Source organism: Pseudophryne corroboree, chromosome 2, assembly GCF_028390025.1.
Source record: "Pseudophryne corroboree isolate aPseCor3 chromosome 2, aPseCor3.hap2, whole genome shotgun sequence".
Classification (NCBI taxonomy): domain Eukaryota; kingdom Metazoa; phylum Chordata; class Amphibia; order Anura; family Myobatrachidae; genus Pseudophryne; species Pseudophryne corroboree.
The window spans coordinates 433,827,742-433,845,259 of record NC_086445.1 but is presented as its reverse complement, the minus strand read 5'-3'; the positions used below and the strand labels follow the sequence as shown (position 1 = coordinate 433,845,259).

At 49.0% G+C, this 17,518-nt stretch overlaps 1 protein-coding gene and 1 pseudogene across 8 annotated transcripts in view; both read left to right on the top strand.

The window, feature by feature from the left end:
- The window catches only part of CBLB (Cbl proto-oncogene B), a 394,231-nt gene that overhangs the window by 214,993 nt on the left and 161,720 nt on the right, over positions 1-17,518 (top strand). The gene's annotated exons all lie outside the window — the stretch shown is intronic.
- On the top strand, positions 16,196-16,326 carry LOC135054203 (U5 spliceosomal RNA; annotated as a pseudogene).

Here is a 17,518-nt window from a genome sequence, read left to right as displayed (position 1 = left end):
CTAATACTCAGCAGTCATTTTTCTTCCCACAAGGCAAAGTGGCAGGCACATTTCCTGATTCCAAGGAATTGGATGACTTATTTAAAATAGCCTGGAAAAATCCAGATAAAATATATCTGGTGCCAAAACGGTTTTTGCATACATTCCCCTTTGCCCTTGAAAGCAGGAAATTCTGGGAAGAATCTCCAGCAGTAGACCTCTGTCTCTCGCCTTTCTAAAAAGGCGGTACTTCCTACTCTGGGCTCCTTTACGGTAAATGACCCGGCAGATCGGAAAATTGAGACCACTCTGAAAGCTATCTACACTGCTGCAGGTCATTGCAGGTTGCTGGAGACGCATGCAATTCATTCTTGGGCTAATCAAATTAAAGAAGGTCTCTCGGATGATATGACCTTAGTTGTTAATGTTACCTTCCTGAATCATATTCAGGACACGGCAAGAGTCCTATGTGACTCCCTTAAAGAGATTGGCAATATTAATGCTAGAACCACGGCTATGGCTGTGTCTTCCCTCAAAGCCATGTGGTTGCGTCAGTGGATTGCTGATGCTGAATCCAAATGTAATGTGGAATCTCTTCCCTTCACAGGTGAATGGCTCTTTGGAGGTGAACTGGATGCATGGATTTCCAAAGCTACTGCTGGAAAATCCATGTTTCTACCTTCAGGGGCTCCACCTGCTAGACGTACCTACCCGGGACCGTCTACTCAGTCCTTTTGGTCCTCCAGATTTCGATCTAGGGCCAGAGGGGCCTCTAACGCAGCTAGAGGCTCCAGAGAAAACCTAAGAAACCAGCCGTCACCTGATCTCAGGACCAGAACTCAAGTTCTGCTTCCACGAAGACTTCAGCATGACTGTGCCCACCCACCCCAAAGGGATCTCATGGTGGGAGCTCGGTTACGTCACTTCAGCCACATTGATGCTTGGGTAAGGGACCTTATCTCTCAGGGTTACAAGCTGGAGTTCGACTGTTCTTCTCCCCAACAATTTTTCAAATCAGGCTTACCAGCTTTGGAAAGTACGCGTGGTTCGCTGCTACTAGCTGTAAACAAATTGGCCCCTGCTGCAACAAGGACAGGGTTGCTACTCCAGTTTGTTCGTAGTACCAAAACCAGATGGGTCTGTGAGATCCATTCTGAATCTGAAGTCCTTTAATCCTAACCTGAAGGCTTTCAAATTCAAGATGGAATCTTTGAGAGCGGTGGTCGGAGGCCTGGAACAACAGGAGTTCCTAGTGTCCCTGGATATCTAGGATGCTTACATACATATCCCAAATTGGCCTCCTCATCAGGCCTATCTGAGGTTTGCCCTACTGAATGATCACTACCAGTTTTAGGCGTTACCCTTCCGCCTGTCTACATCTCCGAGGGTGTTCATGAAGGTGATGGCAGAAATGTTGTTTCAACTCGGGGTCCAGGCGGTCAATGTAATTCCATACCTTGACGATCTCCTGATAAAAGCGAACTCCAGGGAGCTTCTATTGCTCCATATAGATCGCACTATTCAACTTCTGTCTCACCACGGGTGGATCCTCAATCTGCAGAAGTCCCACCTGCAACAGTCTCAGCGGCTCCTATTTCTGGTGATGCTACTGGATACTGTAGCACAGAAAGTGTTCCTCCTAGAGGAAAAAGTGAGAACACTTCAAGAAATGGTTTGCAGGGTGCTCCGACCTGCTCAAGATTCCATTCATCTTTGCATCAAATTGTTGGGAAAGTTGGTGGCCTTGTACGAGGCATTTAAATTTGGAAGGTTTCATGCCAGACCATTCTAATTAGACAGTCTGAACAAGTGGTCCGGTTCCCATCTTCAGATGCACCGGATGATTCAGCTGTCACCCCAGGCCAGGATTTCTCTCCTGTAGTGGCTAGTCTTCCAACCTGCTGGAAGGCTGACGCTTTGGATTCAGGATTGGATCCTCCTCACGACGTATGCGAGTCTTAAGATGATGGGGAGCTGTCACCCAGGGGGGCGCAGTTCCAGGGCAGGTGGTCTGCACAAGAGGCCCTACTTCTGGTCAACATACTGGAACTTCGGACTATCCACAATGCTCTGATTCAGATCCCCTCTACTCCGGGATCAGGCAATCAAGGTGCAATCGGACAACGCCACGGCGGTGGCGTACATCAATCGACAAGGAGGGACAAAAAGCAGGGTCTGCATGCGAGAAATGTCCAGAATACTCCTCTGGGCAGAAAGAAATGCAATAGCACTGTCCGCAATCTTCACTCCGGGAGTGGACAACTGGAAAGCGGACTTCCTAAGTCACCATGTCCTCCGCCCTGGGAAGTGGGGACTACACCTTCAGGTGTTTCAACAGATCGACAGGTGGGGATACCCACAGATCAACTTGATGGCCTCTCACCTCAACAAGAAGCTTTGCTGCTTTTGCTCACGATCCAGGGACCCTCAGGCGAGCACAGTGGATGCGCTGACATCACGTTGGCCTCTACCGGCTAATCTACCTGTTTCCTCTGATGCTGCTGATCCCAAGGGTGCTCAAGCGGATCAGGCATCAAAGAGTCAGAGCATTCTTGATTGCCCCAGATTGGTCCCAAAGGGCGTGTTACGTGGCTCTCCTGGACATATCCTTAGAGGACCCTTGTCCTCTACCGCTAAGAAGGGATCTTCTTCAACAAGGACCGTTCGTCTACCCGGTCTTACGGCGACTTTGTTTCCAAAAAGGTCATTGCCACTATGGTACAAGCCAGAAAACCTTTGACGTCTAAACACTATCATATCTGGCGGAGATATGTCTCTTGGTGCGAGGAATGCACATATCCCTCTACAGAATTCCACTTGGGAAGGTTCCTACGGTTCCTGCAGACTGGAGTGGATAAAGGTTTACTTCTGGGATCCATAAAGGTCCAGATTTCAGCTCTTTCCATCTTCTTCCAGAAGAAGTTGGCTCTCTCTTGCCGGAAGTTCAGACCTTCTTGCAAGGGGTGCTTCACATACAATCTCCTTTTGTGCCGCCTACGGAACCTTGAAATCTGAATAGAGTGTTATGCTTTCTACAGTCCTCCTGGTTTGAACCTCTAACGACGGTAGAAGATAAGTACCTTACGTGGAAAACGGTGATGTTACTGGCCCTGGCTTCTGCTAGGCGTGTCTCAGAATTGGGGGCCTTGTCGTGCAAAAGTCTGTACTTGGTCTTTTACGAGAACAGAGCGGAGCTCCGGACTAGACAGCAGTTCCTGGTCTCTGCGTTTCACTTGAATCAACCTATTATGATTCCGTCCGGTTCTGGTACTTCTGCTCCTCCGGAGGCATTGGATGCTGTGCGAGCCTTTAAAATATATGTCAAGAGGACGGCTCGGATCAGAAAGACTGATTCCTTGTTCGTGCTCTGTGATGTGCAGAAAAAGGATTGCCCTGCTTCAAAGCAGTCCATTGCTCGTTGGATTAGGCTTACTATCCAATAGGCCTATGCGTCAGCAGCCTTACCTGTTCCACAGTCTCTGAAGGACCACTCTACGAGATTGGTGGGCTCTTCCTGGGCGGCTGCCCATGGAGTCTCAGCCTTGCAATTATGCCGAGCTGCTACCTGGTCGGTGAAGATCACTTGTTGAGTTCTACAAGTTTAATACCCTGGCCAAAGTTATTACCCAGTTTTGGCAGGCGGTTCTGCAGATGTCTCCGTACATTCCCACCCATTCTGGAAGCTTTGGGACATCCCCATTGTACTAATCTGTTCCCCAATATCCCTTATGGATACTAGAGAAAATAGGATTTTGAATACCTACCGGTAAATCCTTTTCTCGTAGGTTCTCTTTTATGTGTTACCTGTTCAGCTGTTGCTGTTTATGTTGCCAGCCTTTGCTGGCCCGGTTATGTTTTGGGTGTGTTGGTTTGTAAATCTCACCTCACTTGTTGTTCTGTTCCTTCTCTCAAGTATGTCATTCTTCTTCGGGCACTGTTGTACCTGTAACTGACCTGTAGGAGGAGGCATAGAGGGGAGGAGCCAGCACACCCAGTTGAAGAAATTTAAAGTGCACTGGCTCCTTTGGACCCGTCTATACCCCATCGTACTAATCTGTTCCCCATTATCCCTTATGGACTACGAGAAAAGGATTTACCGGTGGGTATTCAAAATCCTATTTTCTCTAACGTCCTAGTGGATGCTGGGGACTCCGTAAGGACCATGGGGAATAGACGGGCTCCGCAGGAGACTGGGCACTCTAAAGAAAGATTTAGTACTATCTGGTGTGCACTTGCTCCTCCCTTTATGCCCCTCCTCCAGACCTCAGTTAGAATCTGTGCCCGGACAGAGCTGGGTGCTTTTAGTGAGCTCTCCTGAGCTTGCTAATAAGAAAGTATTTTAGTTAGTTTTTTTATTTTCAGAGAGCTTCTGCTGGCAACAGACTCTCTGCTACGTGGGACTGAGGGGAGAGAAGCAAACCTACTAATTGCGGCTAGGTTGCGCTTCTTAGGCTACTGGACACCATTAGCTCCAGAGGGATCGAACACAGGACCTGACCTTGTCGTCCGTTCCCGGAGCCGCGCCGCCGTCCCCCTCGCAGAGCCAGAAGACAGAAGCCGGCAGAAGCGGAGAAGACATCGAAATCGGCGGCAGAAGACTCCTGTCTTCACATGAGGTAGTGCACAGCACTGCAGCTGTGCGCCATTGCGCCCACACTAACCCACACACTCCGGTCACTGTAGGGTGCAGGGCGCAGGGGGGCGCCCTGGGCAGCAATTGATACCTCCTGGCGAAAGCTGCATATAGACAGTTGGACACTGTTATATGTATGAGCTCCCGCCATTTATTTTACACAAAATCGCGGGACAGAAGCCCGCCGCTGAGGGGGCGGGGCCTTCTTCCTCAGCACTCACCAGCGCCATTTTCCTTCCACAGCTCCGCTGAGAGGAAGCTCCCAAGGCTCTCCCCTGCAGAATCACGGTAGAAGGGTAAAAAAGAGAGGGGAGGCACATAAATTTAGGCGCATTAATCATAATACAGCAGCTACTGGGTAAACACTAAGTTACTGTGTAATCCCTGGGTTATATAGCGCTGGGGTGTGTGCTGGCATACTCTCTCTCTGTCTCTCCAAAAGGCCTTGTGGGGGTCCTGTCCTCATTTAGAGCTTCCCCTGTGTGTGTGGTGTGTCGGTACGCGTGTGTCGACATGTTTGACGAAGAGGGCTATGTGGAGGCAGAGCAAGTGCAGTTGACTGACGTGTCGCCGCCGACGGTGCCGACACCTGATTGGATGGATATGTGGAAGGTGTTAAATGATAATGTAAACTCCTTACATAAAAGGTTGGATAAAGCTGATACCTCGGGCCAGTCAGGGTCTCAACCCATGCCTGATCCTACAGCGCAGAGGCCCTCAGGGTCTCAAAAGCGCCCACTATCCAAAATGGTTGACACAGATGTCGACACGGATTCTGACTCCAGTGTCGACGACGATGATGCAAAATTGCAACCGAAAATGACAAAAGCTATACGCTACATGATTATAGCGATGAAGGATGCTTTACACATATCAGAGGTAAACCCTGTCCCTGACAAGAGGGTTTATATGTATGGGGAGAAAAAGCAAGAGGTGACTTTTCCCCCTTCACATGAGTTAAATGAGTTATGTGAAAGAGCGTGGGATTCCCCAAATAAGAAAGTCCTGATTTCCAAAAGGTTACTTATGGCGTACCCTTTCCCGCCAGAGGACAGGGTGCGCTGGGAATCCTCCCCTAGGGTAGATAAAGCTCTCACACGCTTATCTAAGAAGGTGGCCCTGCCGTCGCAGGATACGGCCACCCTAAAGGATCCTGCAAATAGAAAGCAGGAAAGTATCCTGAAATCTGTTTATACACATTCAGGGACTCTACTGAGGCCGGCAATTGCGTCGGCGTGGATGTGTAGTGCTGTAGCAGCGTGGACAGATAATCTGTCTGAGGAAATGGATACCTTGGACAGGGATGCCATTATGCTGACCCTGGGGCATATAAAAGACACTGCCCTATATATGAGGGATGCCCAGAGGGACATTTGCCTACTGGGCTCTAGAATTAATGCAATGTCAATTTCTGCCAGGAGGGTCCTGTGGACTCGGCAGTGGACAGGTGATGCCGACTCCAAAAAACACATGGAGGTGTTACCTTACAAGGGTGAGGAATTGTTTGGGGACGGTCTCTCGGACCTGGTTTCCACAGCTACTGCTGGGAAGTCAAACTTTTTGCCATATATTCCCTCACAACCTAAGAAAGCACCGTATTACCAAATGCAGTCCTTTCGCGCACAAAGAAGCAAGAAGGTCAGAGGTGCTTCCTTTCTTGCTAGAGGCAGGGGTAGAGGAAAAAAGCTGCACCTTACAGCTAGTTCCCAGGAACAGAAGTCCTCCCCGGCTTCCATTAAATCCACCGCATGACGCTGGGGCTCCACGGGTGGAGCCAGGAGCGGTGGGGGCGCGTCTCTGACATTTCAGCCACCAGTGGGTTAGCTCACAGGTGGATCCCTGGGCTATACAGATTGTGTCTCAGGGATACAAGCTGGAATTCGAGGTGATGCCCCCTCAACGTTACCTAAAATCGGCCCTGCCAGCTTCCCCCATAGAAAGGGAAGTAGTGGTAGCGGCAATTTACAAGCTATTTCTCCAGCAGGTGGTGGCAAAGGTTCCCCTTCTTCAACAGGGAAAGGGATACTATTCCACAATGTTTGTGGTACCGAAACCGGACGGTTCGGTCAGACCTATATTAAATTTAAAGTCCCTGAACATTTATCTGAAAAGATTCAAGTTCAAAATGGAATCGCTCAGAGCGGTCATTGCAAGCCTGGAAGAGGGGGATTTTATGGTCTCTCTGTACATCAAGGATGCTTACTTGCATGTCCCCATTTATCCGCCTCATCAGTAGTACCTCAGATTTGTGGTACAGGACTGTCATTACCAATTCCAGACGCTGCCGTTTGGGCTCTCCACTGCACCGAGAATATTTACCAAGGTAATGGCAGAAATGATGGTGATCCTGAGAAAGCAAGGAGTCAGTTATCCCATACTTGGACGATCTCCTCATAAAGGTGAGGTCAAGGGAGCAGTTGCAGATCAGCGTAGCGCACTCTCAGGAAGTGTTGCAACAGCATGGCTGGATTCTGAATATCCCAAAGTCGCAGCTGATTCCTACGACGCGTCTGCCCTTTCTGGGCATGATTCTGGACACAGACCAGAAGAAGGTGTTTCTCCCGACGGAGAAGGCTCAAGAGCTTGTGACTCTAGTCAGAGACCTCTTAAAACCGAAACAGGTGTCGCACCGACTGCATGCGAGTCCTGGGAAAGATGGTGGCATCGTACAAAGCCATTCCCTTCGGCAGGTTCCATGCGAGGATCTTTCAATGGGATCTGTTGGATAAATGGTCCGGATCGCATCTTCAGATGCATCGGCTGATCACCCTGTCCCCCAGGGCCAGGGTGTCTCTTCTGTGGTGGCTACAGAGTGCTCACCTTCTCGAGGGCCGCAGGTTCGGCATACAGGACTGGGTCCTGGTGACCACGGATGCGAGCCTCCGAGGGTGGGGGGCAGTCACTCAGGGAAGAAACTTCCAAGGGTTGTGGTCAAGTCAGGAGGCTTGTCTGCACATAAATATCCTGGAACTAAGGGCCATATACAACGCCCTGAGTCAAGCGGAGCCCCTGCTTCGCAACCAACCGACCGGTGCTGATTCAGTCAGAAAACATCACCGCGGTGGCTCATGTAAACCGCCAGGGCGGCACAAGAAGCAGAGTCGCGATGGCGGAAGCCACCAGGATTCTTCGGTGGGCGGAGAATCACGTGCAAGCACTGTCAGCAGTGTTCATTCCGGGGGTGGACAACTGGGAAGCAGACTTCCTCAGCAGGCACGACCTTCACCCGGGAGAGTGGGGACTTCATCACGAAGTCTTAATTCAGATTACAAATCGATGGGACTACTCATTGTTCCGGATTGGCCAAGAAGACCTTGGTACCCGGAATTGCAAGAAATGCTCACAGAGGACCCATGGCCTCTGCCTCTCAGACAGGACCTGTTGCAACAGGGGCCCTGCCTGTTCCAAGACTTACCGCGGCTGCGTTTGACGGCATGGCGGTTGAACGCCGGATCCTAGCGGAAAAAGGCATTCCAGAGGAAGTTATTCCTACGCTGATAAAGGCTAGGAAGGACGTGACAGCAAAGCATTATCACCGCATATGGCGAAAATATGTTGCTTGGTGTGAGGCCAGGAAAGGCCCCTACTGAGGAATTCCAACTGGGCAGATTTCTGCACTTTCTACAGTCTGGAGTGACTATGGGCTTGAAGTTGGGATCCATAAAGGTCCAGATTTCGGCCCTATCCATTTTCTTTCAAAAGGAACTGGCGTCTCTTCCTGAAGTTCAGACGTTTGTTAAGGGAGTGCTGCATATTCAACCCCCTTTTGTGCCACCAGTGGCACCTTGGGATCTCAACGTGGTGTTGGGTTTCCTGAAATCCCACTGGTTTGAACCACTTAAGACCGTGGAGCTAAAGTATCTCACGTGGAAGGTGGTCATGCTATTGGCCTTAGCTTCGGCTAGGCGTGTGTCAGAATTGGCGGCTTTGTCATGTAAAAGCCCCTATCTGGTTTTTCATATGGACAGGGCAGAATTGCGGACTCGTCCCCAATTTCTGCCAAAGGTGGTGTCATCTTTTCATTTGAACCAACCTATTGTAGTGCCTGCGGCTACTCGTGACTTGGAGGATTCCAGGTTACTAGATGTAGTCAGGGCTTTGAAGATTTATGTAGCCAGAACGTCTGGAGTCAGGAAAACTGTATGTCCCCAGCAAGTTGGGTGCTCCTGCTTCAAAGCAAACCGTTGCCCGCTGGATCTGTAACACGATTCAGCAGGCTCATTCTGCGGCTGGATTGCCGCATCCAAAATCAGTGAAAGCCCATTCCACAAGGAAGGTGGGCTCTTCTTGGGCGGCTGCCCGAGGAGTCTCGGCTTTACAGCTTTGCCGAGCTGCTACTTGGTCGCCTTCAAACACATTTGCAAAATTCTACAAGTTTGATACCCTGGCTGAGGAGGACCTTGAGTTTGCCCATTCGGTGCTGCAGAGTCATCCGCACTCTCCCGCCCGTTTGGGAGCTTTGGTATAATCCCCATGGTCCTTACGGAGTCCCCAGCATCCACTAGGACGTTAGAGAAAATAAGATTTCTCTGACGTCCTAGTGGATGCTGGGAACTCCGTAAGGACCATGGGGAATAGCGGCTCCGCAGGAGACTGGGCACAACTAAAAGAAAGCTTTTAGACTACCTGGTGTGCACTGGCTCCTCCCACTATGACCCTCCTCCAAGCCTCTGTTAGATTTCTGTGCCCGGCCGAGCTGGATGCACACTAGGGGCTCTCCTGAGCTCCTAGAAAGAAAGTTTATTTTAGGTTTTTTATTTTACAGTGAGACCTGCTGGCAACAGGCTCACTGCATCGAGGGACTAAGGGGAGAAGAAGCGAACCTACCTGCTTGCAGCTAGCTTGGGCTTCTTAGGCTACTGGACACCATTAGCTCCAGAGGGATCGACCGCATGGAACTGGCCTTGGTGTTCGTTCCCGGAGCCGCGCCGCCGTCCCCCTTACAGAGCCAGAAGCAAGAAGAGGTCCGGAAAATCGGCGGCAGACGACATCAGTCTTCACCAAGGTAGCGCACAGCACTGCAGCTGTGCGCCATTGCTCCTCATACACACTTCACACTCCGGTCAATGAGGGTGCAGGGCGCTGGGGGGGGGGGGCGCCCTGAGCAGCAATAAAAACACCTTGGCTGGCAAATATATCACAATATATAGCCCCAGAGGCTATATATGTGATAAATACCCCTGCCAGAATCCATAAAAAAGCGGGCGAAAAGTCCGCGAAAAAGGGGCGGAGCTATCTCCCTCAGCACACTGGCGCCATTTTCTCTTCACAGTGCAGCTGGAAGACAGCTCCCCAGGCTCTCCCCTGTAGTTTGCAGGCTCAAAGGGTTAAAAAGAGGGGGGGGGGGCACTAAATTTAGGCGCAATATTGTATATACAAGCAGCTATTGGGAAAAATTCACTCAATATAGTGTTAATCCCTAAATTATATAGCGCTCTGGTGTGTGCTGGCATACTCTCTCTCTGTCTCCCCAAAGGGCTGTGTGGGGTCCTGTCCTCAGTCAGAGCATTCCCTGTGTGTGTGCGGTGTGTCGGTACGGCTGTGTCGACACGTTTGATGAGGAGGCTTATGTGGTGGCAGAGCAGATGCCGATAAATGTGATGTCGCCCCCTGTGGGGCCGACACCAGAGTGGATGGATAGGTGGAAGGTATAAAGCGACAGAGTCAACTCCTTACATAAAAGGCTGGATGACGTAACAGCTGTGGGACAGCCGGCTTCTCAGCCGCGCCTGCCCAGGCGTCTCAAAGGCCATCAGGGGCTCAAAAACGCCCGCTCCCTCAGATGGCAGACACAGATGTCGACACGGAGTCTGACTCCAGTGTCGACGAGGTTGAGACATATACACAATCCACTAGGAACATCCGTTACATGATCCCGGCAATAAAAAATGTTTTACACATTTCTGACATTAACCCAAGTACCACTAAAAAAGGGTTTTATGTGTGGGGAGAAAAAGCAGGCAGTGTTTTGTTCCCCCATTAAATGAGTGAATGAAGTGTGAAAAAGCGTGGGTTCCCCCGATAAGAAACTGGTAATTTCTAAAAAGTTACTGATGGCGTACCCTTTCCCGCCAGAGGATAAGTTACACTGGGAGATATCCCCTAGGGTGGATAAGGCGCTCACACGTTTGTCAAAAAAGGTGGCACTGCCGTCTTAGGATACGGCCACTTTGAAGGTACCTGCTGATAAAAAGCAGGAGGCTATCCTGAAGTCTGTATTTACACACTCAGGTACTAGACTGAGACCTGCAGATAGTGCTGCTGCAGCGTGGTCTGTGACCCTGTCAAACAGGGATACTATTTTGCGAACATAAGAGCATATTAAAGACGTCGTCTTATATATGAGGGATGCACAGAGGGATATTTTGCCGGCTGGCATCCAGAATGAATGCAATGTCCATTCTGTCAGGAGGGTATTAGAGACCCGACACTGACAGGTGATGCTGACTTTAAAAGGCACATAGAGCCTTATAATGGTGAGGAATTGTTTGGGGATGGTCTCTGGGACCTCGTATCCACAGCAACAGCTGGGAAGAAATTTTTTTACCTCAGGTTTCCTCACAGCCTAAGAAAGCACTGTATTATCAGGTACGGTCCTTTCGGCTTCAGAAAAGCAAGCGGGTCAAAGGCGCTTCCTTTCTGCACAGAGACGAGAGAAGAGGGAAAAAGCTGCACCAGTCAGCCAGTTCCCAGAATCAAAATTCTTCCCCCGCTTCCTCTGAGTCCACCGCATGACGCGGGGGCTCCACAGGCGTAGCCAGTTACGGTGGGGGGCCGCCTCAAAAATTTAAGTGATCAGTGGGCTCGCTCACAGGTGGATCCCTGGATCCTTCAAGTAGTATCTCAGGGGTACAAGCTGGAATTCGAGGCGTCTCCCCCCCGCCGTTTCCTCAAATCTGCCTTGCCGACAACTCCCTCAGGCAGGGAGGCTGTGCTAGAGGCAATTCACAAGCTGTATTCCCAGCAGGTGATAGTCAAGGTGCCCCTACTTCAACAAGGACGGGGTTACTATTCCACACTGTTTGTGGTACCGAAACCGGACGGTTCGGTGAGACCCATGTTAAATTTGAAATCCTTGAACACATACATATAAAAATTCAAGTTCAAGATGGAATCGCTCAGGGCGGTTATTGCAAGCCTGAAGGAGGGGGATTACATGGTATCCCTGGACATCAAGGATGCTTACCTACATGTCCCCATTTACCATCCTCACCAGGAGTACCTCAGATTTGTGGTACAGGATTGCCATTACCAATTCCAAACACTGCCGTTTGGACTGTCCACGGCACTGAGGGTCTTTACCAAGGTAATGGCAGAAATTATGATACTCCTTCGAAAAAAGGGAGTTTTAATTATCCCGTACTTGGACGATCTCCTTATAAAGGCGAGGTCCAAGGAGCAGTTGTTGGTCGGAGTAGCACTATCTCGGGAAGTGCTACAACAGCACGGATGGATTCTATACATTCCAAAGTCACAGCTGGTTCCTACCACACGCCTACTGTTCCTGGGGACGGTTCTGGACACAGAACCGAAAAAAGTATTTCTCCCGCAGGAGAAAGCCAAGGAGCTGTCATCTCTAGTCAGAGACCTCCTGAAACCAAAACAGGTATCGGTGCATCACTGCACACGAGTCCTGGGAAAAATGATAGCTTTTTACGAAGCAGAATTCCATTCGGCAGGTTCCATGCAAGAACCTTTCAGTGAGACCTCTTGGACAAGTGGTCGGGATCGCATCTTCAGATGCATCGGCTGATAACCCTGTCTCCAAGGACCAGGGTATCTCTACTGTGGTGGCTGCAGAGTGCTCATCTTCAAGAGGGCCGCAGATTCGGCATACAGGACTGGGTCCTGGTAACCACGGATGCCAGCCTTCGAGGCTGGGGGGCAGTCACACAGGGAAGAAATTTCCAAGGACTTTGGTCAAGTCAGGAGTCGTCCCTACACATAAATATTCTGGAACTGAGGGCCATTTACAATGCCCTAAGTCTGGCAAGGCCTCTGCTTCAAAACCAGCCGGTACTGATCCAATCAGACAACATCACGGCAGTCGCCCATGTAAACCGACAGGGCGGCACAAGAAGCAGGATGGCGATGGCAGAAGCCACAAGGATTCTCCGATGGGCGGAAAATCACGTCTTAGCTCTGTCAGCAGTGTTCATTCCGGGAGTGGTCAACTGGGAAGCAGACTTCCTCAGCAGACACGACCTACACCCGGGAGAGTGGGGACTTCATCCAGAAGTCTTCCAACTGTTGGTAAACTGTTGGGAAAGACCACAGGTGGACATGATGGCGTCCCGCCTAAACAAAAAACTAGATATTGCGCCAGGTCAAGGGACCCTCAGGCGATAGCTGTGGACGCTCTAGTGACACCGTGGGTGTCCCAGTCGGTTTATGTATTCCCTCCTCTGCCTCTCATACCAAAGGTACTGAGAATAATAAGAAGACGAGGAGTAAGAACGATACTCGTGGTTCCGGATGGGCCAAGAAGAGCTTGGTACCCAGAACTTCAAGAAATGATATCAGAGGACCCATGGCCTCTACCGCTCAGACAGGATCTGCTACAGCAGGGGCCCTGTCTGTTCCAAGACTTACCGCTGCTGCGTTTGACGGCATGGCGGTTGAATTCCGGATCCTAAAGGAAAAGGGCATTCCGGAGGAAGTCATTCCTACGCTGATAAAAGCCAGGAAAGAAGTAACCGCAAACCATTATCACCGTATTTGGCGAAAATATGTTGCGTGGTGTGAGGCCAGGAAGGCCCCAACAGAGGAATTTCAGCTGGGTCGTTTTCTGCACTTCCTACAGTCAGGAGTGACTATGGGCCTAAACTTGGGTTCCATTAAGGTCCAGATTTCGGCTCTGTCGATTTTCTTCCAGAAAGAACTGGCTTCACTGCCTGGAGTTCAGACATTTGTAAAGGGAGTGGTACATATTCAGCCCCCTTTTCTGCCTCCTGTGGCACCTTGGGATCTCAACGTGGTGTTGAGTTTCCTAAAATCACATTGGTTTGAGCCACTTAAAACCTGTGGATTTGAAATATCTCACGTGGAAAGTGGTCATGTTATTGGCCTTGGCTTCGGCCAGGCGTGTGTCAGAATTGGCGGCTTTGTCATGTAAAAGCCCTTATCTGATTTTCCATATGGATAGGGCAGAATTGAGGACTCGTCCCCAGTTTCTCCCTAAGGTGGTATCAGCTTTTCACTTGAATCAACCTATTGTAGTGCCTGCGGCTACTAGGGACTTGGAAGGTTCCAAGTTACTGGACATAGTCAGGGCCTTACAAAATTTATATTTCCAGGACGGCTGGAGTCAGGAAAATTGACTCGCTTTTTATCCTGTAGGCACCCAACAAAATAGGTGCTCCTGCTTCTAAGCAGACTATTGCTCGCTGAATTTGTAGCACAATTCAGCTGGAGCATTCTGCGGCTGGATTGCCGCATCCTAGATCAGAAAAAGCCCATTCCACGAGGAAAGTGGGCTCATCTTGGGCGGCTGCCCGAGGGGTCTCGGCTTTACAACTTTGCCGAGCTGCAACTTGGTCAGGGGCAAACACGTTTGCAAAATTCTACAAATTTGATACCCTGGCTGAGGAGGACCTTGAGTTCTCTCATTCGGTGCTGCAGAGTCATCCGCACTCTCCCGCCCGTTTGGGAGCTTTGGTATAATCCCCATGGTCCTTACGGAGTTCCCAGCATCCACTAGGACGTCAGAGAAAATAAGATTTTACTCACCGGTAAATCTATTTCTCGTAGTCCGTAGTGGATGCTGGGCGCCCATCCCAAGTGCGGATTGTCTGCAATACTTGTATGTAGTTATTGCCTAACTAAGGGTTATTGTTGAGCCATCTGTTGAGAGGCTCAGTTTTATTTCATACTGTTAACTGGGTATAGTATCACAAGTTATACGGTGTGATTGGTGTGGCTGGTATGAGTCTTACCCGGGATTCAAAATCCTTCCTTATTGTGTCAGCTCTTCCGGGCACAGTATCCTAACTGAGGCTTGGAGGAGGGTCATAGAGGGAGGAGCCAGTGCACACCAGGTAGTCTAAAAGCTTTCTTTTAGTTGTGACCAGTCTCCTGCGGATCCGCTATTCCCCATGGTCCTTACGGAGTTCCCAGCATCCACTACGGACTACGAGAAATAGATTTACCGGTGAGTAAAATATTATTTCTTTTTCATCCACTAGGGGTCACTGGAGTACTCTTGGGATATGGACGGCGTAGCAGAACAAAGGCACTGAATATTTAAATTTAGAACTCTCCACCCCTCCATATCCCAGAGTACCTCAGTGTACGAACCCAGTGTTTTTTCTGTGCTCAAAGCACTAACATCGGCTTGTGGGATTCCCACACTTGGATGGAAGATTTTATTAATTTTTCATTTTGACTTTTTTAATTTTTAATTTTAATGTTATCAAAGAGCTGGACGGAGCTTACATAAAGAAGCCCCGTCACAGCCAGCAAGAAGTTATCAAAAGGAACAAGCTGGACGGAGCTTACAGAAGAGGCCCCGTCGCAGCCAGGAACAAGATGACTTGAAAGCTGGACGGAGCTTACACAGAGAAGCCCCGTCGCAGCCTTGAATAGGAGAAAGGTAAGCTGGGGAACGGTCAGCGCAGGCTGCCGCCCCGCTAGGTGGGTCACAGTGAATGCCGCTTCCACGCACCGCCCGCCACAGCGCCCAGCCGCTACGTCTGAGACTCGCTCCAGACGGCAGCGCTACGTCCGCCCGTCCCAGCCGCTCCGTCCGGCCGACCAGCACATCCACCCGCAGACGCTCACTAACAGCGTTAACAGGGTGACAACCGGGCCGCTGCTCCGTCCGGCCGCCCAGCACCGCAGATGCCAGCCTCCCTGCAAGCCTCCCTGCAAGTCTTCCCGGCTGTTCCTGAGAAGACACAGCGTTACAGGGGGGAAGGGGGGCGGTGGAATCGGGCGGCTCACTGCGGAAAGGGTATGTAAAATACATATATAAACAGCAGTTATATATGCAGCTAGATGTGACAGTAAATAATGCAGACATGTATTATAACCTGTCCTGTGATATCAGACCTATATTAATGATTATCATGTATAATAGGCTATTGAGCCTATATATTAATATCTGTGATTATCACTGTATAATAGGCTATTGAGCCTATATTAATGTATGTGATTATCACTGTATAATAGGCTATTGAGCCTATATATTAATATCTGTGATTATCAAATAGGCTATTGAGCCTATATTAATGCTGTATAATAGGCTATTGAGCATATATTAATGTCTGTAATTATCATAGGCTATTGAGCCTATATATATATATATATATATATATATATATATATATATATATATATATATATTTATTCATAGAGCATGTGTTGTACCCATACTGTGATTATACTGTATAAGAGGCTATATTAACACTGAACAATTGTAACTTGTTCGGTGATTATCACAGTCAGCATGGCAAAGGGGCCATTTTAACATGCTTCCTGTTGTTTTTCCAGTTTGTAATTCTGGAACATTCCTGCCCTACATCTCTAAGCCACCAGAGGCGCAGGGGTGTTAGTGGGAATTTGGTTCGGGTTTCACATGCCCATGTGAATTGCTTTTCACATAAAGAATACTCAGATCGAATAAATCTTTCGCTTTTTACTACAGATTTCCGTTGAGAGAAACAACCATGAGTTTCATATAAATATGCTTTTCAGCAATAAAATATATATATGATAATAACTTCAATAAGTCGTGCAAGTGTCTGTCCGTTGACTATTGTGGTGTCTGTCTGCATAGCGAGTAAGGCTCTAGCGCAGACTAAAAAATAATTTTAAAGATCCTATGTTAAGCATTGGCAATTCAAATTAAAAGAGCGGTAATCGGAGTCTCGGAAGTTACTCCACCAGCACTAACGAAGGACAGTCTTTCCAAAGGGCCAATTTCCCTTTGGGTACCAGGGTGTTTATTTAACTGGTCTTATAATTTAATGCACGATTCTATGTCAAATCTCACACCGATAACTACGAGTGAGAAGGGTACATTAGTCCAGCACTCAGATAGTGCGGGGTTTTTGACAACCATACATTGCTAAATCCCAGTGAGTCAATGTCTCCATTTTTACAGAGACTGAGTAGACTCTAACCACTATTTAAGACGCGATCCGCCATTGGTAAATGCGTCTGTGTCAAACATTATAAAGACCCAAGATACATTTGGGTCACTAGACTATGTATGGAAACAATGAACTGTTAAAAGAAGCTGCAGAGTATATCTGTAAAGCTTCTGCTAACGCCGGTTACTTCGATTCTCACTTTTCATCGTCGCTAGTTTAAGCGCGACAAGGCCAGAGCTTGTTTGGTCCTAAATTTGATATTCAGCCATTACCGCATCCAGTATCAAAACGGAGATACTTGTGCCGGCGTTTAATCCCTTTAGACTTCAGTTTTTTCAAGGTGGTGGTACAAAACAGTCACGCCTTGTAACGACAGGACGCTACAGTCAGCAAGCCAGTGGCTTGACGACCTCTTAGGCCATCTCCATGTTCCAATTGTGGAAGCGCGTCTTTACACGTTACATTTGCGTTTCCAGACATCAACTCATGGATGTCTCAGCTATTTACAGATTAAAGGACAAGACTGCCTCTGTCGAACGGTTTGGCAGGTTGCCATTTAGTCTCTGCTGGTTTTCAGCTGTCTTTATAACCAGGCAGTAGTACACCAACAGAGTCAGGGTTACTTATTCCCCTCTGTTTGGGGTAACAAAACCAGACAGCTCCGTCGCAGTCTCAATCAGCAAGTCACTTACTGCAGTTTGAAAATGGATTTTCTGCGGTTAGTATTTGCATATTGGAGCCACAAAATTGCATAATTGCACTTGATCTTCACAATGCGTATTTACCCATTCCGGTTTGGTCATCACAGGTTCTA